The 24,728-nt window shown below is 40.5% G+C and overlaps 1 long non-coding RNA gene across 1 annotated transcript in view; it reads left to right on the top strand.

The window, feature by feature from the left end:
* The first annotated feature begins 8,851 nt into the window (after window positions 1–8,851).
* The window catches only part of LOC149324178 (uncharacterized), a 62,280-nt gene continuing 46,403 nt past the window's right edge, over window positions 8,852–24,728 (top strand). The window contains exon 1 of the long non-coding RNA XR_016277913.1: window positions 8,852–8,902. This is a non-coding gene — a long non-coding RNA (uncharacterized LOC149324178). The remainder of the gene's footprint in view (window positions 8,903–24,728) is intronic.

Below are 24,728 nucleotides of genomic sequence, written 5' to 3'. Positions count from 1 at the left end.
TGGTTAAATGCCTGTACTGCAGCCATTCACTCAAAACCACAAGGTTGCGAGTTCAAGACCAGCAAAAGGGCCCAAGCTCGACTCAGGCTTGCATCCTTCCGAGGTCGCTAAAATGAGTACCCAGACTGTTGGTGGCAAATTAGCTTACTTGCTAATTAGCTTACTTGCTGTTCACCGCTATGATCTTTGGAATAGTGGTATATAAATAAAACAAATTATTATTATTATTATTATTCACTCACCATCTCCAAGTCAGGAAGTAGCCAGTATCTTATTTTCATTTATTTATTTTTTGGACTAATCCCTTAGCAGACCTCACCAGCAGGGGTAAGGTCTCCATGAAAGGAGCTTCAAATGGAGGAAATAAACTCCACACACCTGCTCTTTCCATCTTTAAAGCGATCATAGATTAAAATCCCTGAACCATTGGAATAAAGCTTTATATAGTCCAGCATCCTCTTTCTCATAAAGGCCAACATGATACCTTTGATAAACCATGAATAATTCAAAAAGGTAGAGTTCTTCTGCAACTCATATTCAACAATCTGTTGAATGTTGCCACTATGGACTGCAACTATTGATAGACTTATCTTCCAACAATGTGCACAATCTCCTTTTAATGTAACTACAAATAATCATCCACCCATCCCTTCCTGGCACTCAATTTTTTGGGAAACACTGGTGATTTTTTTCTGAGATTTCATCAGCCATTGACATTTGGGACAGCCACATACAATAGCTTTCCTCCCTCCAGCTGATAACAGATGCCATAGAATGAATAGGGGAGTCCATGCTACATGCTCCCCTTCTGCTCTGATGAACTTGGAATGGTGGATTCACCCAATGTATTGTTTCATTTTCCATGCATACAGATCCGGCACAATATGCCAGCTTCCTGGCGGTGTGGGGGCATGGCATATGGACAACGCACACCTCAATGATGCCTGAAGTTGGTGTCACACTGCCCTGAACAGATTTTCGGCACTCTGGTAGCATAGTGTTTAGACTCTGTATGCTGCAGGACCGCCAAAAGGCAACATCAGCAGTGGAAAGGATGGCTTCTTTCTGGGCCAAGAAGGAGCTGCATTTTACTTTTCTGAGGTGCTGGTAAAACACCAGATCAGGGTGCAGCATGTGGTTGCTGCGGTCCCGATCTGGCAATCAAAGTGGAGGCATCAAGCCACCCCTTTAGGGCCATCTGTATAGGCCCTTAGTCTGTGAGATACATTACGCGATGTAATACTTTACATGGTATTCATTGTGAGATGCATTACATGGTATATTCATGCACAAACATATGTATTAGAGGCAAGATCCATATCTCCTCCATTAAGAAATATAAATTCTGGATTAAAACCATAGCTAACTTGGCAAACTCTGCATTGCAGCTCAAATGTTTTATTACAAAAGGTACACAGATCATGGTTTTGATATTTTTTAAACATTTTAAACCTGTTTTAACATGTTTTATTGCATAATATTTTCTTTAATTATGTATGTTGGGATACAAGTGAAGACTGCCCTAGTCGCCTTGGTTGATGATCTCCATCTGTGCATTGACAGGGAAACTGTGGCTCTGTTGGTGCTCTTGGACATTTCAGTGGCCTTTGATACCATAGACCATGGTATCCTTCTGGAACACCTGAGAGAGTTGGGAATCTCTGGGTCTGCTTTGCAGTGGGTATGTTCCTACCTCTTGGGAAGATTCCAGATGGTGATGCTGGGGGACAGCTGCTTCTCTATGAGAGAGCTGACATCTAGTGTCCCTCAGGGCGCCATTCTGTCCCCCATGCTGTTTAACATTTACATGAAGCTGCTGGGTGAGATCATCCGGAGACATGGGGTGGGGTGTTCTCAGTACACTGATGATACCCGAATTTTGTCTTGGACTGTCTCAGTGACCAAGGAGAGCATCTCCCCCCTGAATGACTGCCTGAAGTCGGTAATAGATTGGATGAGGGAAAATAGACTTAAGCTGAATCCAAATAAAACGGAAATACTCGTGATAGGTAAACCCAATCCGGGTATGGAGATAAGTTAGCCAGTTCTAGATGGGGTCATACTTCCCCTGAAAGACTACGTCCACAACTTGGGAGTGCTCCTGGATTCGTCACTTCAACTGTCTTTTCAGATTGATGCAACAGCCAGGAGTGCCTGTTATCAGCTATGGCTGATATGCCAGTTGCGCCCCTACCTGGAGTAGCAGGACCTATAAATGGTCGTACATGCTCTAGTAACCTCTTGTCTTGATTTCTGCAATGCGCTGTACATGGGACAACCTTTGTGCCACGTCCAGAAGCTCCAATTGATACAAAACATGGCAGCTAGACTGGTTGCCGGAAAATCCAAGTTCGACCATATTACACCTATTTTAAAATCATTACATTGGCTGCCTATTAGCTTTCGGGCACAGTACAAGGTGTTGGTTATCACCTATAAAGCCCTACATGGCCTGGGTCCAGTCTACTGAAGGAATGCCTCCTCCCATACAATCCTTCCTGTACACTCTGATCCTCTGGGGAAAACCTCTTACAATCTAGAAAGACCAGACTGGCGGTAACCTCCCGGAGGTCCTTCTCTGTCACCGCTCCAAAAACCTGGAATGACCTGCCGGAAGAGATTCGCCAATTATCCTCACTCGAGGCTTTTAAAAAGGCGACAAAAACCTTTCTCTTCCGGCAGGCCTTCCCCGATTGATAATGTCCAGAACCAATTGAATCCCCCTCTTTTTATTATTTTTCTTATTCGTGGTTGTTTATTAATTTTGTCGTGTTGTTATGTATTTTTTAACCATGTTTTATTGTTTAAATTTATACTTGGGAGGGAGGGTTGGGCCAAGGTCTTGTGGGACTTGTTCTTTTTATTGTTGTATATTGTATAAACTTTGCTGTTACCAGCCTCAATCCTCAAAACGGAAGAGGCGGGATATAAATAAATATTTTATTATTATTATTATTATTTATTGTTTTGAATTTCTGTTCTTTGAAAATGCTTAAATTGAATATTTGTGTGCCACTGTGAGGTGCTGTGATATAGGCAGGGTGCGATTATTTTAATAACATGAAGTAAAATAAGTACTTCTAGTTTGGTAGAGACTAACAATGAGATGTAATCACCATGCAAGTGTTTAACTCAGGATTGCAAGTAGGTTCAGCTATAGAGTGCTGGCTTTGTTGGTATTGTCAGGAAGTTCTTAAACTCTATACCAAGTTCTCTGCTTTTTCTGAGCAAAGTATCAGTATAATGTTTTGAAGAGATGTGGATAAACGTCAATAAGGAAAATGATTGGCCTCATTTTAGCATCATGTTGATAAACTGTGTGTATTTGGGTCTCTGAGAAAAAAAAGCCAGTGTCAGCTAGTGTCAGCCTTTATAGCAGTAGTAATGGCTTGTTAAGGTTTTTTATATATGTTTGTGTGTGTGTGTGTTATGGGTGAATTAATCTATCCCTCTCTCTCTTTGTATATATGTGTAATATTTAGAAGCACTAGGTCTTGCCCCCAATTCATTTATCCCATTCTATTCTGTGCAGCATGCCAGATCCTCTTAGCCTCTAATAAACTGTTTTGGTGAGAGGGACTGATGTTCCTGTTATGACTTGATCAGCAATTCTTTTCCTCCCCCCCCCCCTTTTTTTTTTTAATTGGTCTCTGAGTGTTGTACACTTGCTGTTGAATGTTCTGTTTTTGTACTGGCAGATTAGATCACTAAAAAGACCTAATGGAAACCACAATTGCTTGACTTTCTCCCTTTGCATTTTTTTAATTCTTAAATTAAACAGAAAGAAGCAGTCATGGCACAGCTACTCCTAGCTGTCTTGGAACAATCTACATTGCTCTACATGTAACTGGACAGGCCCTGGGGTCTGGCTCTGAGGAGATCTTTCCTCAGACTTCACCTGGAAAACAATATCCAGCTGTAGGCATTTAAGTTTAAGAACAAGATCAGATGTGTCTAGAGAAAGGTGACCAAGATTATCAAAATCCTGGAAACTACGATTTAAGAATGACTGAGAGAGCTGGGTATGCTTAGTTTGGAGAACAAAAGACTGAGAGATGACATGATAGCAATCTTTCAATATTAAAGAGATGTCAAGATAGAGCAAGCTTGGTTTCTGCTGCTTCAGAGACTAGAACATAAACCAATGGGTTCAGAATACAAGAGAAGAGATTCCACTTAGACATTAGGAAGAACTTATGTACTGTAAGAATTGATTAACAGTGGAATAGACTGCCTCAGAGAGTGATGAACTCTCCAACTCTGAAGGTCTATGAGCAGAGTTTGGATGGACATCTTTCAGGAGTGCTGCAATTGTGTATTTCTGCATGGCAGGGAGATGGACTAGATGTCTCTTGAGATATCATCCAACTCTAAGACCAGTTCAAAGTTTTTATAATCCTTAAGGGCAAAGCAGTATTTCTGAACCTGTATAAATCCATAGTATACTTTGCACTAGTGCGGAGTAAATTTATAAATTGTGTGTGGTTAAGCCCCTAGGAATGAATAATAATTAAAGTTCTTGAAGAAATTAGAAGTGATGAGAACTTAATTGAAGAAGTGATTCAATTTCTATGTTAGGGGTGGGGAAAATGTGGGTTTAGGATTGGTTTTGTAGCCCCCAGCCTCTCCAGACTCCTCAGACCACACTTAGGAAGTCATGATTCACCTTTCAACAACCACACTGTTGTTTATAAAAATAATACCCCTTTCAAAAAAAGAAGTGGACTTCCAGCCTGTTCAAAGTGCCGACTTTCTCCCCCACACTCTCTGACATGCTGTGAAGTCCCCATTGGGTCCCAGGCAGAGAAATTTGGCCACCAGATCTCTTTCAAGTCCCTAGCCCTGTCCTCTAGCTCTCAGTAGGACTGGAACAAAGAGAACATGGGGTCACCATGTATTTTGAACAAGCACTGCTGTGTTTTATAGAGCTAAGGATAAATGAGTTCAAGTGAGAATTTGTAACAAAGATAACTAATAGTAAAGGATGAGATTTATGTAGGATTGCCAGGTTGGATTTAGGACAGTGCCCCTGGAACTTTAAACCTTAACAGATAATGGAGCAGGATGCCTCATTGTAAATCTGTATCAAGTCAGAGGATCAAGTTTTTCCTCATTTTTCAATCCTCAGCTTTCAGCCACCTCCACCCAATGAGGAGCAGGGATAGAGGCACAGAGGAGTACCCAGCTCTAGTCTTGTCAGACAGCAATAACATTACCTTCAGTGATGTATGTTTGGCAATAAGAATGGAGCTGGGTACTCTGTCATGTTATCGCCACTTCTCCTTCCTCAAGAGGAAGGCCATAACCATGCTGAATAGGTAAAGCTACAGCTGAACATTTGGATTTCTAAGGTAAGGGAGGACATGTACATTTAGCCCATCTGATATATCTTTAGAGTACCTTGTTGTGTTACAAGAGCTCTATCTCAGATTCACTTTGGTAATCCTAGTAGGCTCATACAGTTGGCCCCTGATATCTGCTGATGTTTGGTTCCAGGAGCCCCTGTGGATACCAAAACCCATGGATGCTCAAGTCCCATGAAATACAATGGCATAGTAAGATTGTGTCCCTTGTATAAAATGGCAAAATCAGTGTTTGCTTTTTGGAATGTATATATTTTAAAAATATTTTCAAACCGTGGATGCTTGAATCTGTGGATTAAAAAAATCCATGGATATGGAGGGATGACTGTGCACTGGCCATCTTGGTCAGGCTAGTACAGTCATTCCTGTGTAAAAGGCACAAGGGAAGTGTTTTGGCCCATGATTTAATAAGTAATACAGGTTTGAAGGAACACCCATTATCTATAGAGCTGGGCAAGTCACATTGAAGCAGATACATCTCTAGTTAAACACCTGGACCCGGAAGGGGATGAATGAGTTTCCTCAATAAAAAGTAACACACAATACCTTCACCCAGACCCAGTGGTTTAAGAAATAACCTGTTGGAGAATATAAGAATGGTTAGAGCTAGGCTTCTCTTTTCTGTATGATACTTGAAGTAGAAATAACACATTTTGTATTCACTGCCAGCCTGCTTCCAATTTGAAAATAAGAAATAGGTAATAGCAGAAAAGTGTTATGTATGAAGCACATCACTGTTTATAGAATGACAAAAGGACAGGGAGTAGGGATGCATGAAGTGACACCTGACTGTAGATTCAGCAGTGATACCTGAAGTACTTCTAGCAGGTGGTAGCATTTCAGCCTGATTTCAAAAGAGTCAATTTATATCCTGCTTAAAGCTGCAATTTTTTGCATGCTTGAGAGGCATAATCCCTACTGAAGCCAAGGGGACTTAAATGCACCTAAAACTTTGCAGTAGATCTTGCTGCTGGATGCCAGAGTTATGTGGTTGGTTTTTTAATTACTGCTGTTGCTGTTGATATTTTTATAGTTATTACTGTAAACCATCTTGTTTGTGGTGCATATTTTCTGGGAACAGTTTTTCTGTGTTGGTTTTTTTTAACCCCAGAGGTATTTGGATTGAACCCACCTTCAGTTCTGCCAACACGTTCCTACCAGCAAAAACTTTACTTCTTGGCACTAAAATTCCCATGATCCACCAGTTGTGGTCCCAAAAGAAACACACTCTTCAGCAAGACACATACTAACTCTAATAACCACAAGCATGGCAGCAAACAGTACAGGAAGCAGAGCTCCAACATGTAAAAGATGCTGCATTTTTACCTTTTGGTTTTTCCCCACTAATAGTCTATCCAGCTTGGCAAGGTGAAACTCTCTTTGTCTTGACTTTTTCTTTGTCTTGACTCTTGGACTTTCTCCTTTATCCCTGAATTAGGAATATTGATCATAGATACCTACCTGCAAACTACTACAATTTGTGTGTGTGTGTCTTCAAGTCATCTGCTGACTTATGGCAACCCCTTAAATTTCATAGAGTTTTCATAGGCAAGGAATAGGTGATTTTTGCCAGTTCTTTCCTTTAAAATACAGCCTACGAACCTATTGTGTGGTTACTCCAAGGAAGAAGAATCACTAAACTCGGTTTTAAGCATCTATTGTTCGGTGCCTTGGCAGAGATTGGAAACTTTTTTTTTAATGGTTTGGGTTACAACCCCCTGAATACCCAGTTAGCATGACCAGCATCTGACAGGGTAGCATGTAGAAAGATGACATATATAGGAATCCCTGACTCTCAAGTGAGGCCTCACCAGATTCCATCAAAGTTTGAGAGCTTCAAAAGTAACTTTTTCAGCAGCTTGCTGCTGCTTTCATCAATCAGAGAAGTTTTGTTCTGTATTATTTTGCGTTTCTGTGATCATGTTATTATGTCTCTCCTAGTTTTGGATTCTGAATTATTTGATTGTATGTGATGATTACATATCATGGGTTCTATGTTTTAATGGCATTAACTGGTTCAGTTGTGTTGCTTAGGGTAGGTTTTTGGTCAAGATACCATACATGATACAATGCCTGAAATCCTACATTAAGGAGCTGCAACACTGAACAACCAAATGGGTAACCAAATGAGCTGTATACACAACATCACTTCTTCAATCTTGAACTGAATAAGGATATTCCACATCAGATAAAACTATCCAGTTGATTTTGTGTGGGATCTTATGTATGTGTAAGACACCCCGAATTCTGGTCCATATAATGTTGGAGACCTTATCCATGTGTAAGACACCAACAGGACTCTGGTCCATATAATGTCATATAACATAAATAATTAACCTAGGCCAATGGAGATGTCTGGGTAAGTGGTTGAAGGACAGCTATTAACACTAGCAAATTCAGATATTGGCCCCAGTTACAAGAGCTCTGTCATTTATGTTACTCATTTGAAACAACATATAATCATTTCCTCCTTGTGGATAATAATGGTGAGTTCTTGGAAACTTGGCCAGGCTAGTTAATCTAGGGCAGTGGTTCCCAAATTTATATCGTCAGATGGAATTGTGCTGCAATTCCCAGAATCTGTGACTATAGTCTGAGGAGTTGAAGTTCAACAGCATCAGGGACCCAAGTTTTGAAATCACTGCCTTAAGGGTCTGATGTTTGCTTTCAGTGTGATTGATCATAACCAATGTCATACACTGGAAGAAAGATATGATATCCCGTTAAAGGTGGGGAGGGGTTGTCTTCACATGAAGATATATAGTACCACTAGTTCAAGAACCTCAAACTGGGAGGCTGAGGAAAGATCTTCATCTGAAATTTTGGAGAACTACTGACATTTTCTCCTTTTACCTCTTTGATCTGCACTGACCTTTTCTTAAAACCGTTTATTTAGATTTGCTTTGCTCAACCTTGCTTTTAGGTTTTATAAGCTTGGCTTGCTGTTTGTTAGATATAATGTCAGTTTCCCTCTGATATTGAAGGGGGCATGCTCACATTGCAAGGAGATTTGATTGGTAGGCTGATAATCTAGAGCTTTTAGGCACAGTCCAACAGTTACGTACACCACTGGTTAAGTGCACTTATTTTTGTTGGATGCATAAGAGGGTGACTGCAGTCATAGCTACAGATGCTGCTTTTATTTTTAAAAAATCTTGTTTTAAAAGAATCTGCAATTTCAAGAGTGGTTTTACTGTTAGCTCTCTCTCTCTTTTTCCTTCTCTTTCTGTCTCTTCTCCTCTGTTCATCTTAATCAAACCTGATCCACTTGGTCCTTTGTTTTTCAAAACATTAGATGTGCCTACAACAGTTCTCCCCACTAGCCCTGAAATCCCCACACCATCACCCTCTCTGACGGATTCCTCTCCTTCCCCTTCTTTAGCTATCCCAAGTGCCAGTATCCTCCCCTCTGCTCCCCGAGATGTGGTCCCTGTTTTGGTCTCCAGTCGGTTTGTCCGTCTCAGCTGGCGTCCACCTGCAGAAGCTAAGGGAACCATCCAGACATATGCTGTGTATTTCTCCAGGGAAAGTGTGAACAGGTAGGTGCAGATAATAGATGCCTATTCTCAAGTTGCATGTATGCATATGTTTGTAGGTTTTTATTAGTTACATGTATTACATTTAAATACCATCTTTCCCACAGTGAGCTCAAGGTGAAATATAAGCAGAGGCATTTGGAACAATGAATTCCATGTCAGTGAGACAATGCATCCATTCATGGATTTTAAAGGAGCTATCCAAGGCACTGAATCTATTGGGAGAGGGAACAAGATCCCTTGGTCATATCTTTTAAACTTGGCAGTAAAATATACAGTGGAAAATATTGCTGTATTGACATACAAGCCATGAGCAGCCCATTTTCCACATCTTCTCTCCTCCCCACTTTATTTACACAACAGCCCTTCACACAGTCAAACTGAGAGAGAATGACTGGCCCAAGGCCACCAAATGAGGCCCAAAACACACTGTAGAAATAGTCCAGTTTGATATTGCATTAACTGCCATGACTCAGTGTCTGGGAATCCTGGAAATTGTAGTTTATTGTGGCACCAGAGCTCTTAGACACAGAAGGCTAAATGTATCACAAAACTGTAGTTCCCAGAATTCCCTAGCATTGACCCATGGCAGTTAAGGCAGTCTCAAACTGGATTATTTTTGCAGTGTGTTTTGGACACACTGAATTTCATGGCTAGATGCTCTCAACCTGCATCTCTCAGGAGATGTACTGTAAAGATCAAAACTCTATACCCAGGGGGAAAAAGCCACCATTTATTTATTTCATTAAAATATTTATGTCCCACCCTTTATTTGAAGATGTCAGGCAGTATGCAATGTAACGATTCTAACAAAAATGTAAAACAGTATAAACAGTTTAAATAATTTTAAAAGGCTAAATACATATTGGACCATTAACATATTAAAATACAAGTTAGGAGCATTCAAATAGCTTAAAATGAATTAACACCATGTGTATGGAAGGGGTTTTGCAAGATCAATTAGCCCCCAAACCTTTCCTAAGCAACTGAGTTTCTATCTGGCACCCAAACAAGCAGCAGTGTTGCCTCTGAATGTATGACCTGCATCAGTTATACAGCTGAACTGGTATACATATTTATTTATTTATTTATTTATTGCATAACTTTTTTTTTTTTTTTTTTTTTTTTTTTGCATCATGAGGGAACAGTAAACTGTATTTGTGCTGAATTGGATCGTTCATTCAGCCAAATATTAGCACAATCAGGACTCCCATTTGTTTTTATGGAAGTCTGCTACAGAAAACTGTTTCCACAACCCAAGATAGCAAAGCATTGCTACTTAATCATATTTTGTAAATCTGTTTTTCTCACTTGCACATTTATTATCTTATTACTTAACCCTGGAGTGGAAGCACATTTTAAATATGAAGCCTCTTTAAGTTAACCAATCTTTCTGAAAGCACACAATGCCTGGAGTGCATTACTTTGTTGTTAAAGTGTAAAATGTGTATACTTCCCCCAATGACTTCATTTTAATTAAAGTTGGCATTTCTGAGACTAGTCCTTGAGGCAGCCATCTTATGGAGACATGATGCTATTTATGGGTCCTTTGAATTATTGTAGTGTAAAAGAGGAATAATGCCATACAGCCTGAATGATGGAATCAGAAATGTTGACCTTTTTTTTTTCTACTTGGAGCTTGTTATTTAGACATAAGTTTCAGAAGTTGTTTTTAAACATGATTGCATTGTGTGGTACATTCTAGCATGTTCAATAGTTTTAAAGTACATGCATTAGGTGTTCTGACTAAAAGAAGTTGTAAAGTTGTGGTCCATGGGCCAAGTGTGGCAACCAGTCTCTTTATCCCTGCCCCTGAATCCCCTCAAAGCCACCAGACCCATACAGGTGAAATTTGCCCATTAATTGCCACCTGGAATGCCATAAGCCTTTAAACAATTCCTAAAGACCACCAAATGGTTTTACTTTTGCAATAAAATAAAATAAAAATCTAAAATCAACTATCAGAAATGAAAAACAGGATGTAAGAAATGGAAGTGACTTTGGAACTTCCTGGTTGTGGTTTGTTGTTTGCTGTTAGTTGCCTTCAAGTTGACTTTAACCCATGGTGACTCAAGTCACCCTGTTGTTTACAGCTTAGCTCAGCTTCTGCAGATGGTGACTTTCTGATTCAGTGTATCTACCTGGAATGTGATCTTCCTCTTTCCTTACTGTCTTCCATCTTATCAAGTGTTATAGTCTTTTCTAGTGAGTCCATTGTTCTCATGATGTGGCCAAAATATATCAATCTTTGCATCTAGGGAGGGTTAGGCCTAATAGGCTCTAGGACCCATCCATTGGTCTTTTTACTGGTCCGTGGTATTCTTAGATCTCTTTTTCAACACCACATCTCAAATGAATTGATTTTTTCCTATCAGCTTTATTCACTCTCCAGGTTTCACAATCGTACATCATTTTTATGATACCTTGTCATGGTTATGATACCTGTCTCCATAGCTGTAACAGAAGGGTAATCTTGCCAGAAATTTCCAAATCACTATGACTGTTGAGCCTACAGTCAGCCTGTAGCAGAAATATTCAACTGATGCTACTGAGATAGAGAGTCAAGCGGACACCCAAAGCTTCTGATATCTGGAAAGTGGTTGAAAAGCAATTTTGAAAGAGATTGATCACTTGCAAAGTGCTTTACCTGGTTGGGATGGCATCAAGAAAGACATTCTTTCCCAACAGCACTAAGGGGACAGCCTCTACTTGTGGAGATCTCTAGTCAGTGACACCAGGAACAGATAAAATTGTTCCCTGATACAGGGGACTCAGATGCATTTCACGAAGGTCCATTCCTGTCCCTGATGGGTTGTGGTGGGACATGATGGGGCAGAAGGGACCATGAGTAAGGCCCACAGCTTTTCGTCACCACAAGCAACACATGGCGCCCTGGTGGCGCAGTGGTTAAATGCCTGTACTGCAGCCATTTACTCAAAACCACAAGGTTGCGAGTTCAAGACCAGCAAAAGGGCCCAAGCTCAACTCAGGCTTGCATCCTTCCGAGGTCGCTAAAATGAGTACCCAGACTGTTGGGGGCAAATTAGCTTACGTGCTAATTAGCTTACTTGCTGTTCACCGCTATGATCTTTGGAATAGCGGTATATAAATAAAAAAACAAAAACAAAAAACAATACAACTTTTTCAAATAAATTATCAATTTAGAAGAGCACTGAAATAATCCTTTAACAAAGTATTAATAAAACAATCCTGCAACTAACTTCCTGTATCTAAAAATCTCTACTTTGAGATTTCAAGTGATTAAAACATCTATATGTATTATTATTATTTTATGGTGGAAGAATTTTGGAGATGGTCTGCAAGTTTTAAATCAAATTTTAGAATAAAACTCAGTAAATGGAAGCAGAATCTAATTATTTGTCTCCCTTGAAGTTAGTATCTGAGTGAAGAATGAAGAAAGGCCAAATAAACATAAAATAAAAGTATCGGTTTTAGGTTTCATAAGATAATAAATAATATCCTTATAGTACAGGTCAGAATAATTTGTCATAATCAGGAAGTACAACTTAATATTGTATGCATGTTATTAGGTTTTAGTTATTTGTGAGGGAAGTCTTTTTTTGTTGTGGAGGTTTTGTTGTTATGTAAATGTTGTTTTGTATATCTAAATTTTGTGTTTTGTGTGTGTGTGTGTGTGTGTATCATATATCAAAACAGTGATTTACCCAAGGCAGGACAATTAGCAGATTTTAAAATGTTTCTTTAGATAATGGTGGTGGCTTACTTTCTGAGAAGTTTGATTAAGTATATTGTTTGTGTTGATTCTGCAAACACAGACAAAAACCACCTTGTAACATTAGCCATTACAGAAAGAGAGAGCTCTAAGGCCAGATAATTTTACTGCTTCATTGATTATTATCATTTCCAATTAATCAAACTAGAGGAACACAAAAACTATCCTCTGGCCTCACTACACTTGCCAGCTGCTGTTCTACAAAAGAATTAGGAGTGGGTGATCCTCCATCAGCTAACCTCTTAAGTAAATTCACCCTGTTACATGTTCTAAGTGAACAGGGACACACACACATAACCCTCAAAATGGTTATTGAAAGTCTTAGTCCAAAGAGAGCTAGTGAAACACTCAACCTAGTTTCAGCTGCTCTTTCCCTTTCTCTGTTGCTGCCCTCTGCCATGAAGCAACCCCCCTCCAAAAAGCAAAACAAAACAAAACAAAACAAAACTAACAACAATTCTCCCTACTGGGCAGTGAAGGAAAGCTAATAAGACAGTGTGGGCATGGTGGACACACAGAGTAATTCTAATTTAAATTAATCTAATTTTAAGCTTGTTAGACCCAACAAGGAATGCAATTAGAGTGGGATGAAGGGGGTGGGATGGGAATGGAATGGAGAAAGGACACATTTTACCACATGCCGGAAATCCCTGTTCTGTTCCCCATCCATGCCAGAGAGGTCGATTTTCAGGAACTGTTCTGAAGAGTCCCTGAAAACCAGCCTCTCTGGCATGGACGGGAATGGAACAGGGACTTCTGGCAGTGTTGGTGGCATTCCAGCATGCGGTAAAATGGGTGATAAGCCCGTTCCACTTCCATACTGCCCTCTTTTGTTCCACTCTAATTGCATTCCCCTGGTCCCGTGCAATAACATCCATAGTCCATGTTTCTGGTTTTACCAAACTGCTTCTCTTTTCTCTTTCACATACTTTGTTAAAACTCAGGGGATGGAGAAGTCAGTTCAGGTCCCTTAAACAAGAATTTGCCAAAAAAAAAATTCAAATTTCTTCATATTCAGGGTAGAGAGAACTTTTTAATTATGTTTCTATCAACATTTCTGAAATTTGTCATGTGTGGGATAAAAAGAATTTTTGCAAAACATGAAAAAAAAAATCAATGTAGAAACCTGAAAAATGTTCAAATGCAAGAAACTGACAGATTTCCCCATGGATCTTCATTGTCTTTGGCATAGGGACTGGAGAAAGTTCAAAGCCTCATTGCCACATTAACTCTGTTTCATACTGTTTACTTACTTCTTCTCATCAGTCCTAACCTTGGCAGCCAACCCTGTTACATCCATCAAATCTAGTTTTTCTGCCTTATGAACACAGATGATGTGCTTGAGTTCTGTAAAGCAGCTAGCACAAAATGGACTCCCCTGAGTCATTAATAGGTCAACTTTAAAAAAAAAAAGAATTCTTATGGTCCATTGATGTCTTTTTTTTAATTTATAGACTCAGACCGCTTGCTCCCAATCTCTTAACAGCTGACACCTCCTTAAACTCAATTGGTTAACTGAGTAATGCTGAGTATGCAGTTATTGCTCCTGAAGAAAGTGGCCCTTCTATATGAGACTAAAGCCAGTTAATTCCAGCATTCTCTGCAATTATTCCAGCAAGTCATAGCAACTACATAGCCTGTTAGACATTGCCCAGTGATCTACTTCAGCCAGTCTCCAACCTATAACTATTATATGTATACCACTTTTCCAGCTCTGTGGTGGGATTGTGTGCTGTTGTTAGGCAAGAGGCTATGCTAGTGGTAGCAGTACTTCTGATAGGGTCTCCCATGTCAGACAGGCTTTTGCTGAAGAACCAGACTAAATGTGCCAAACCACTACTGGGCAACAGAAATAGTGGCGGTTGGAGTGACACTAGTGAAGGATCTCTAAAAGGCAATGACAGTAGCACCGTAGTTGCTGACAATTGTAAATCTCTACTGAAGGATTTTATCTTGAAAACCTTATGATGAGACAATTCAAAATGAAAGAAGAGAAATGCCAGAAGATGAGACTGCCAAAGCACTCAGTGAGCTACTGAGGAAGAGCAAATATGAGTAGTGCTGTGGCTAGACACAACTAGACTCAAGCCAAAAGGACATCTAGCAGTTGATGTGCTCAAAGGTGAAAATAACAACAAATGGAATAGAGCATGAGGACCATGATTAAGCAAAAGCTCGAATTAAAATGACATTAATAGTGAAGAGAGATGTAGCAAAAGCAGTCAACAAAGAATATGATGCAGGGTCTAACTAAATTATATCAATAAGACTTCAGGGATAACCCACAATCCAAGTTTATACTCCAACTACAAAGGCAGAAGAAGAAAGATTCTACCTTTGAGTCCATGAAGAAATTGGGTACATACCAGAACAGGTCATATTGGTAATCATAGGTAATGGAAACACAGAAGTAGGAAACAAACTGAACACTTTCTTTAGTCTACCAAAGTGGTGACTGTATACAGGGACATCCCTTGATGGACAATATAGAAATCAAATAAACTACACAACTGGAAGAAGAAGATGGAGAAGCTCCATTCTTTCTGTAAAAGCAAGACCAGAAGACCATAAACTTCTAATATCAAATATTAAAGGAAAGCTAAAGAAGAACACTCAACCAATCATTGTGCCAAAATGTAACCTGAATAACATTCATGTGGAATTAAAAGATAATGCAAGAAATAGATTTGCACAATTAAGCCTAACTTGCCAGGAGCCAGAAGAACTCTGGACTGGAGCCAGAGACATTGTCAGGTAGAAATGCAAAAATACAGCATTTGCAAAGAAAAAGAAGCCATATATTAGATGATAGATGAAACTCTGTAAGCACTTAAGGACAGAACAAAAGTTTGCTGGGTAATGTCTTCTCATGATGTGTCCAAAGTATGATGATCTCAGCTTAGTCATCTTAGCTTCTAGGGAGATGCCAGGCTTGATTTACTCAGGGATCCATTTATTTATCTTTCTGGCCATCCGTGGTATCTGCAGAATTCTCCTCTAGCATTATATCTCAAGTGAGATGATTCTCTCATCAGTGTTTTTCACTGTCGACATTTCACAATTGTGCAGGAAACAGGAAATACAATGGCATGGACAATCCTGACTTTGGTATTCAACAACATATCCTTACATTTGAGGATTTTGTTTCTTCATAGATTCTCTTCCAAATCTTTTTCTTCCTCTGATTCCTTGACTGTAGTCTCTTGGCTTTGCACATGGTTTTAAATATTTTCTATAGTTCAGTTGTTTGCAGATATTTGTAAAGGATTAACTGCCATGAAATTGGAGATAAAAGCAGAGTATCAGTCACTTTAAAAAAATCTGTTACCACATGGAATATCATCTCCTGTTTAGCTAGAGGGATGTCTCTTAACACTGGGCTTAAAATGTCACTTTTAATTTAAAAAAAGAAGGAAAAGTTTGAAAACCTATTTTAAGATTTATATTGTGGGGAGAACTGCCTCCGGCCCTATGAACCTGGAAGCTTTCAGTGTGAAGAAAATAAATGTAGTTTCCTTTTGGTGCATGGCTAGAATTCTGAGTCATTTATTGTTTATACATTATTTTTACAAAAGAGCTGTTTTTCTCTTTGCAGTAATAGCAGTTCTGACATTAACCTGAGGCATGCACAGACATTGTCAGCCAAATTACTGTAACTCCAAAGAACTGAATGATTCCTAGGATTGGAGAATAACAGTAATTTTGTGGGACAATTCACAATGCTCATAATGCCAACCCTACATATAGAACTATTCAACAGCACACCTTCAGTGACTGTGAATTCCTGTGTTATTTGTAACAGACTTGTGACATCCCTCTCAAAGGCTTGGACAATGGGTTATTTTAGTTATATTCTGAAGACACATAATGGAAAGGAATCTTGTAGCACCTTGAGGCCAGCTGTACATAATAAGCTATAGTATAAGTTTTGTAGACTTAGGGACAAAATAGACAGCCCCAAAGGAGCGGCTTGCCACTGCCCCTTTGAGTGCTGGATCGGGGCTGCAACAACCTGTCCTGGACTGCAGCCAGCACACCCAAACAATGCCAATAAGAACGGCTTAGCACAGCAATTGGAAGCAATCCACAACCCTGCAAGTGATAGTTAAGGAGCAAGCCGAAAGCCAGAGCTGAAGTCAGGAAAACTGAGGTCAGAGTAGTCAGTCCAGTGTCAGGGCAGCCAGAAGTAGCAAGAGTCCACTCAGTTCTAAGGTCAAGAGTCAAGGCAAGAAGGAGTCAAGATACAGGGAGGCAGCAACCACACCAAAGGATCATGCAATAAACTCTGGCACTAAGTTGATGTCTCTCTGCTCCTTAAGTAAGAGAAACTCTCCACTGTGCCACCTGAGGCTGATTTGCTAACTGCCTCTCTGCAATCCTCCTGGATCTACGCCTGCAAGCACTCTCAGCCCTTCTTTGCTTAAAGGAAGGCACGTCCAGGCATGATTCCTCCCCAGAGTCACCACTAGACTGTTGCACCACAAGAGGAATCTCACCAGCACTAGGACCTGGCTGAGCCTCCTCCTCTGGGGCTGGGAGATCACAGCTGGGACCTGGCAGAGCAGGATTAGCACCTGGTGTAGCCTCAATTAGCTCTTGCTCTGCAAAGAGAGAACAAGCTGAAGTGGGTTAAGGTTGCCATTTGATCAGCTCTGTCATGAAAGTCCAACCCGAGGAAGTCCCTCACCATTCCATGACTTAAAGTGAAGTTGTACCCCTGGCCGGCCCAGAAGGTAGTCTCCTTCCCCTCCCTTTAGATCTTGCAACCAAAAAGGAAGTGTCCAACAACCTTTCCTTAACCTAAATAGTGCCTAAAGGTGTTCCACCCGCCCCCATCATGTGCTGAGTGACCACCTATTTAAATGACAATACCTGATTCCAAATACCCCAGAAGTATTTTAAGCAAAAACCAACAAAAACCAACCAACCAACCAACCAAAATAACTGTGGAAAAGGTGGGGGGAATCCTATTGAACAAAAGCCTATACTACCCTGGAGGTATTTGAATAGTCTGAGCATCAGCAACAAGAAAGGAAAACACAAGGGGCATCAAATGCCCTCTGCCTCCACCCCAATGCTTTTGCCTCATGACACAGAATGCCATGGGGTCACAGCATCCAGCTTCCTTCCCCCAACACTAATACATATGAACACTACTCAAAGCCACAACTAAATTTCCTCATCTTGGAATGATGAGTTTGTCACTTTTAGTTTCTCCCATATGCATTTTTTAAATTATTTTTTTCAAGTATTGTTTATTCCACATGTAAAAGAAATTTGCACATTTAAGCAGATTCCTGTCAAAAACAGTCTGATATGAAATCCTCACACATCCCCAATTGTAACAGTTGATTACAGCAGCTTCTAAATTTCACCAAATGAACTTTTCAAACAAATTTGGTCCTTGTGTTGGGTGTGAAGCATCAAAGAAATTCTGAGGGAAGTAAAATAAAGAAATAAAGTTGAGGTTGGATTAGCCTTGTGAAATTTCTTTGGTGTCAGTAAGATCCATATGGGATCATTAAATCTGAGTGCAATTTGGTTATCCTCACATTAATCATACGTTTGCATTGTTGTTGTTTTGTATCTTCAAGTCATTTCTGACTTACGACAACCCTAAGGCAAAGCTATCATGGAATTTTCTTGGCAGGATTTGTTCAGAGGAGGTTTGCCATTGCCTTCTCCTGAGGGTGAGAGGATGTAACAGTGGGTCTCATGTCCAAGCAGGGAATTCAACCCTGGTCTTCAGAGCCAAAGTCTAATTCTCAAACCACTGCACCAACCTGGCTCTCATAATCCTTTTATTTCCCCTTATTTTGTTCAGTTTGCATCCTTAATTCAGGCTGCATTTACATTGTTTTAATTGCCATGGCTCAATGCTATGGAATCCTGGGATTTGTAGCTTGTTGTGGTACCAGAGCAAGCAAAATATCTCATAAATCTACAAATCCCACAATTCAATACCATTGAACCCTGGCAAATGACACAAATTCTGTTGTGTAAATGCAACTTCAATTAGCCATGCTGACATTCTGCTCTTTTCATGAACCTCATCTGGACTGTTTACATCTATGCCCCTTTTCATATCTACTCAGGGCCCCATCTGTGTTTTTTCTCATTTCTTTCCTTGTCCAGCTGGAGTAGTCATTTCATACTGAAGCATTTATTTGAGATTTTTGCTGGATATGTTACATTGTCAGTCAGCATGAAGAGAGATGCTTTCTATTTACACCACACATCTTCAATATTTCATCACAATTTATCAATGCACTTCTTTGCAAAATGCCAATACCTCTTTCAAAAGCAGTTCATTTTTCAACAGAATAGGTCTAATCTGCCTTACACCAAATGCTCAATACTCACACTCCCCATTCATAGAAGAGAAACCCATTTGTACCTAGCATTGCCATGGCATAGCACCCAGAAAGTTGAGTCAGAGAAGAACATTCACCTTATGATTTATTTAGTGCAAGAAAGTCAGCCTTCCCCAGTCCAATGCTATCTAAATTTATTTTATTGATTTTGGGTTTGCTCCAGAGTTCTCTGGGTGAGGAAAATATGCCTTCAAAAACAAAGAACTTTGTAGTAACTAGTTGCACATTATTTGCAACTGAGTCACCATCTCTCATGATATGCTCCTAGCATAAGGGCCCCATTTTCATTTTGACTTCTAGTGAGATGTCATACTTCCTTTCCTCTCAAGCCTCTTTATCTTTGGCACAATGTATGTAAAGTACACTGCAATGATCCAAACAGGAGCTTAGCAGAGTCAAAAAAACCTCATACAGTTAGTGTTTTTTCATGGAGTGGTGGTGGTTGATGAGAGTTGCAAGCCAACACATCCATGGAATATCAGAGTAATAAAGGCTATATTCCATCCTTGATGTTAAGCACTTTTTGCAATGCATAAAGGACATTTCAGCAACATGTGATACTGTCACATTGCAGAGTTAATGCAGTTGAACACTGCTTTTACTGCCATAGTTGCATCCTATAGAATCCTGACATTTGTAGTATGTTCAAAGCTCTTTGGCAGAAAAAAGCTAAATATCTTACAAAACTACAAATCCCAGAATTCCATAGCATTGAGCCATGACAGTTAAAAGTGGTATCCAGCTGCGTAAACTCTGTTCTATAGTTGCAGCCATCAAAACTGCTTATATTTTTGAGATCAAATTAAATTATGGTGCACTGTAATGGGTAGCAGGACAGCTGTAGCTCAGTGCCAAGTACATGTTTTGCATGCATGTTCAATTTTTGATATCTTTGACTGAATGAACCCCTGAAGATCCATTGCCTGTCAAAGTAAACCAGGAGTCACCAATCTTTTTCAAGACTGGTGTGCAAATGTGGACATACATCAGAGCAATGGAGACACACTTCTAAAATGGATGCCATGGGTGGAACATTGCCAGTTCACAAAAACACCCAGTACCCAGAAGGCAAACTGGTGAGGCTTAAAGAATTGCTAAATACAACACAGAGATGGGTTCTGAGCCCTAACACACAACACCACTCCTTTGGACCTCCATTTACTGCTCCAACTCTCATTTCATCTATTTGTAGCTCATAGGAGCACAGATCATTCAGGGAATAGGACATGCTGTCCTTGGCAGTCCTGTTTTTTTTAGGCAAATCACTGGGATTTCTGTTTCACATGTGACCTTTACTATTCTTGCTACACAATTTTCATTAGCAGGATTTTCAGCAGCCACAGAATTGGCAGGAGAAATTTATATCCCTGAAAGGTTCTAGAAAGGCAACATGACCCCTATTTTAAAAATAAATTCACCAAAATTCTACACCCTAAAGCAATACCTTAATTATTCCTGTCATTTGTGTTTGTCAGACAGTTTGAAACAACAGGAGAGAGGTAACCATGCCAAACACTTTAGTTCATTTTCAGATTATTAAATACAACACAGTCAGAAAAATTCCCATGACTCCTCCATCTTGAAGCAACTAATTAGGTGTTTAATAGATTACAGTAGTATTTGTGGCCCACCTACAAGGTGTGCAAAAATGGTGCAATTACATTTGCAACACTCTGATGCACTTACATAATGTGTTCTATATTAATTTTGCAAATTAGCATGGAGGGTTCCATATTTTTAAAGTAGATGATTCAGAAATTGAAGCTATCTTTTATTTTACATTTCTATGTTCTGGGCACTTTTTTAAAAAAAATAAATAAACTCCTTCCCCTGAGATCCTAATTGCATCAGGTTTTAAAATATCCTTTCATTATTTTTATATTTTTGTGAGCCAAAGGCTCAGTTTGTCTGGTACATTTGGGCATGTTCAATAAGTTACAGAGTTTAGAAAGGATCCCAAAGACCAATGATAGAAATTCTGTGATGTGTGATGGAGTCATGAGCCCCTCTCATAGGACAGTTGATCAGGTCTGCACCAGAGATTCCAACAGAATAATATTTAAAGCATGGGTTTGTGACTGTAGAGGGGGCAGGGGTAATTCTTCCTTCAACTGTCCTCTGGGCCATTGCCCCACATGAAGCACAAAGAAATGTTCAAGAAATCAGGTATATTTAACCAGAAGCAAGACTTCCGTCTTCAAAAACCTAAAAGTTATCTCACAGAATGGAGTAATTGCATGTTCTCTCCTGCAGAGAGGGGAAGACTTGGTGTACAATGCATTTGTTATATAAACATTGATTTTAGTTGAACTTTAGAATAAATAAAAGGATGGGTTTCAGCACAGTGCTAACTGAAAAGGAACATCTTCTGCCTAAAGTTATGAAGATGTCTAGTTGCATGGGATGGTTAAACCTGCCAGATATGGCTTGGTTTGCTCACTGCCCTGCCACTCCTATAGTTACAGAACCATTATTTGGACTGACTAAATCAACCTTTTTAACCTTTGGGGTTAAAAATCAATTCAGCAAAACACTAGCCAACATGGCCTATGGTGTGGAATTCTGGGAGTTGGAGTACAAAACATCTGGAGAACCCAAGTCCCAGCAATTTATGGTTTGGGTGGCCATCCACATGTTGTTAGACTACAACTTTCATCATTCCTCATTATTGGTATGCTAGCAGAGGCATTCCTGTTGTCTCCTTTATAGAAAATCAGGATATTTCCCATGTACCCATATGATATAAGAGAAGAGAATAAAACAAATTATGCTTTGTCTTTACTAATATTGTTCTGCTACAATCCGCATTACATTACCTTCCAAGTTGTCCAATTTAATGTTTATAGGAATTGCTGAGAATAATAATCATCCTAAAAAGCTGTAGGCTGAATTAGCATTGAAGACTGGACCTTATAATTTTGAGAATTCTCATCCAGACATATTATTTAATAGTCTGTGATGTTTTGAGCTCTGAGACCATTACCCAATCTTTCCTCGGGCAAATCTGAAACATTTAATTTTTGCTATGCTACATTTCTCATTTAATTTTGTTTATGTCACAAAAATACAACAGCACACCAAGGAGAGGTTGAGAGCAAAGTGGGGGGAGATGAGGGAAAACAGAAAAACACATTTTTTCCCTCCCAAAAGAACAGATCAGCTAGTTCTGGTCCATTAATTGGATATCTGTGGCATGAAATCATATTACATCCAAGACATAATTAAAATAAAAACATTGTTACTTGGCTTTGACCAATTTTTCTAAGTTGATAGAAACTCTGCCAATCATGTTTCCCCATTCCTAAGATGACATGGGATCAAATAAAATGTTTAATGACATGGGAACATCAAACTAGAACCCAGAAAGTTTCTGCAACCTAGCAGGAAGCTTCTGTTGTTTTTGACACAACAAAATTATGCACATGTCAAACAAAACTTATGCAACATTTAAATTTGTAAACATATGCAGTTGCACAACATTCTGTTTTGTGCTTTCCCGTTTTTGGAAAGCTCCATAGCTTTCTTGGGAAAGTGGTGCAGCTTTCTGGAAAGCTATGGCGGGGTACAGACGGGCAGGGGAAGACGTCTTGAGGTGTATTCTGCTGAATACGGAGCCTCCAGACCGCCCGACCTGGGGGCGTGGCTCAGGTGATGGGGCTTCCACATTGGGGACAGTGAAGACGGCTCACCTGGGGCCGTTTCTGACCCGCAGTTTCCATACCGCCGCCTCGGAGGACGCTGCAAAGAGAGAGGCAGCTTCCTCACGGGCGGCCAAAAACGGGGCTTTTTTTTCTTTTGCCGGCTGGCGCTCAGCAGCGGCGGCAGAAAGCTTATGTGCAGATTTAAAGCGCCCAAGCCCCTTTAAAACTTTTCCCCTCGCCCTGCCCAAGAACAATAGTGGTCTCCTGCCAGCTGGTGATCAGCTGGTGTTGGCATCCTTGTCCGCTTGCATGTTGCCAATGTCACCAGCATCATGGATGCCTCCTCTCCTTTGGTCCCCGCGCTCTTGCTGAATCTGCACTGCACAGTCACAGCTGTCGCCGCTGCCACCGCTGTCCCCCTGCCATCCCCCATCACCTCCCTTGTACATATGTAAATATTTAAAGTTTTAGGGGTTTTTATTGTTAGGTGAAAATGGCACAGGAATGTGTGTAGGGGTTCACTTTAAATTCCAAACTTTCCCCGATTCTAGCAGCGCATGCGTACATGTTGCTCTAGGGTTAGGGTTAGGGTTACGAGTCTTAAAATGTGCTGCAGCTGTGCTGCAGCTTCCACACCTGCATGGCAGCTGACGCTGCAATTAAAGCCTGACTGCAAACTGCGCATGTTCCCGGACCCCGACTCATTATGCGACGCAGCTGACTCGGAGCCTTTAAATGGGCAACTTAAATTAGCAGCATAGCAATTCTGGCGTACCGGTGCAGCAGCTTACAGACGGAGCTGCGCAGCTGCGCATCATACAGAAAAGAAGCGGGGAAAAGCAGCACGTTTTTAATGCCGCTTCTTCCCGCTTGGGGCGTGCAGGCGGTGTGTTCATGGCAGCATTCAGGTAAGGGCCGTCTGAAGGCTCTACCTTCATGACGTCATGAACACACCCCTTTTTGCCCATCTGTATCCCGCCTAAATATTTTTTTAAAGTTCTGTAGCTTTACTCAGAAAGTTGTGCATTTTCCCAGGGGTTTTTTTGGGGGGGAGGGGGGTACATTCTCAAATCTCTTCAACATAACAGGAAAAAAGTGGATTGATTTTTCCCCCAGCATCTCTTGAGAATGGGAAAAATATAGAATTACCATCCCTACATAGCACGGTGGAAGAATTAGACTTGTCTTTCCACATATTGCAGTCCCAATTTGGCATTAATGGGAGTTCCCGTTAATGCCAAATGATGGCTCCATAACACATTGCACATGGGAGAAGCATGTGGGGATAGCTCCATTACATTTTATATATGGGAGAAGGATAGCAGAAGAGTGTGGGGTGTGACAATCTTCAGATCCCGATTGCACAATTACCCCAGTTTAAGGATGGGAGAAGGACGGCAAGAGGATGCTGTCCCTCCCATGTGATAATCTCCATTGTTTCAGTGTGCTTCTAAAATGTGATTGCTGCACTGTAAAAGCCTTGTGATAATCTCTCTAGTGTCGGGCTTAGAATCTAGAAACTTTGGCCCGGTACGGGGGGGAAGCGGCATGCCAGCGCCGATTCTAGGGTTCAGGAGCACACAGCAACTGCATGCTCCTGAACCTTATCATGGCGGCCTCCCATCCACACGGGGGCTGCCATGATGACACAACCACGGTGCAGCATCCATATCATCGAGGCATGCCAGGTTGCCAATGGCAACTTGGCAGCTCCTTTTGAGGGTGGATCGTTGCCACGCCTGTGCGATTGCTGTGGCAATGATCTGGGGCAGAAAGGGGCAGCGTTTCGCATTCCCTTTCTGTCCATCTGTACTGGGCCATAGAGTCCTGGAGCAGAAATGGACTGCAAGGGCCTTAGAGGAACACTGGGTGTTCACTCTGGAAGCTGAGCTGAGCTCGGTGCTTTGAGCCTAAATCCAGTTCTTAGTCCCAAATAGAGTAGCATACTCTCCAATTGGTCCAATTTGTCAGGGACAGTCCTAATTAATCATCTGTCATCACAGTTTTCAGATGGTTTTAAAATATCTTCTCCTCTTACTTTCCCCCTTTGTCCTCAGCTT

The sequence above is a fragment of the Sceloporus occidentalis genome, unplaced genomic scaffold (genome assembly GCF_023333645.1).
Source record: "Sceloporus occidentalis isolate IW3139 unplaced genomic scaffold, rSceOcc1.0.p SCAF_1, whole genome shotgun sequence".
In the NCBI taxonomy this organism is placed as follows: domain Eukaryota; kingdom Metazoa; phylum Chordata; class Lepidosauria; order Squamata; family Phrynosomatidae; genus Sceloporus; species Sceloporus occidentalis.
The sequence above is the reverse complement of the archived record's forward strand: the minus strand, read 5'-3'. Positions and strand labels throughout refer to the sequence as shown.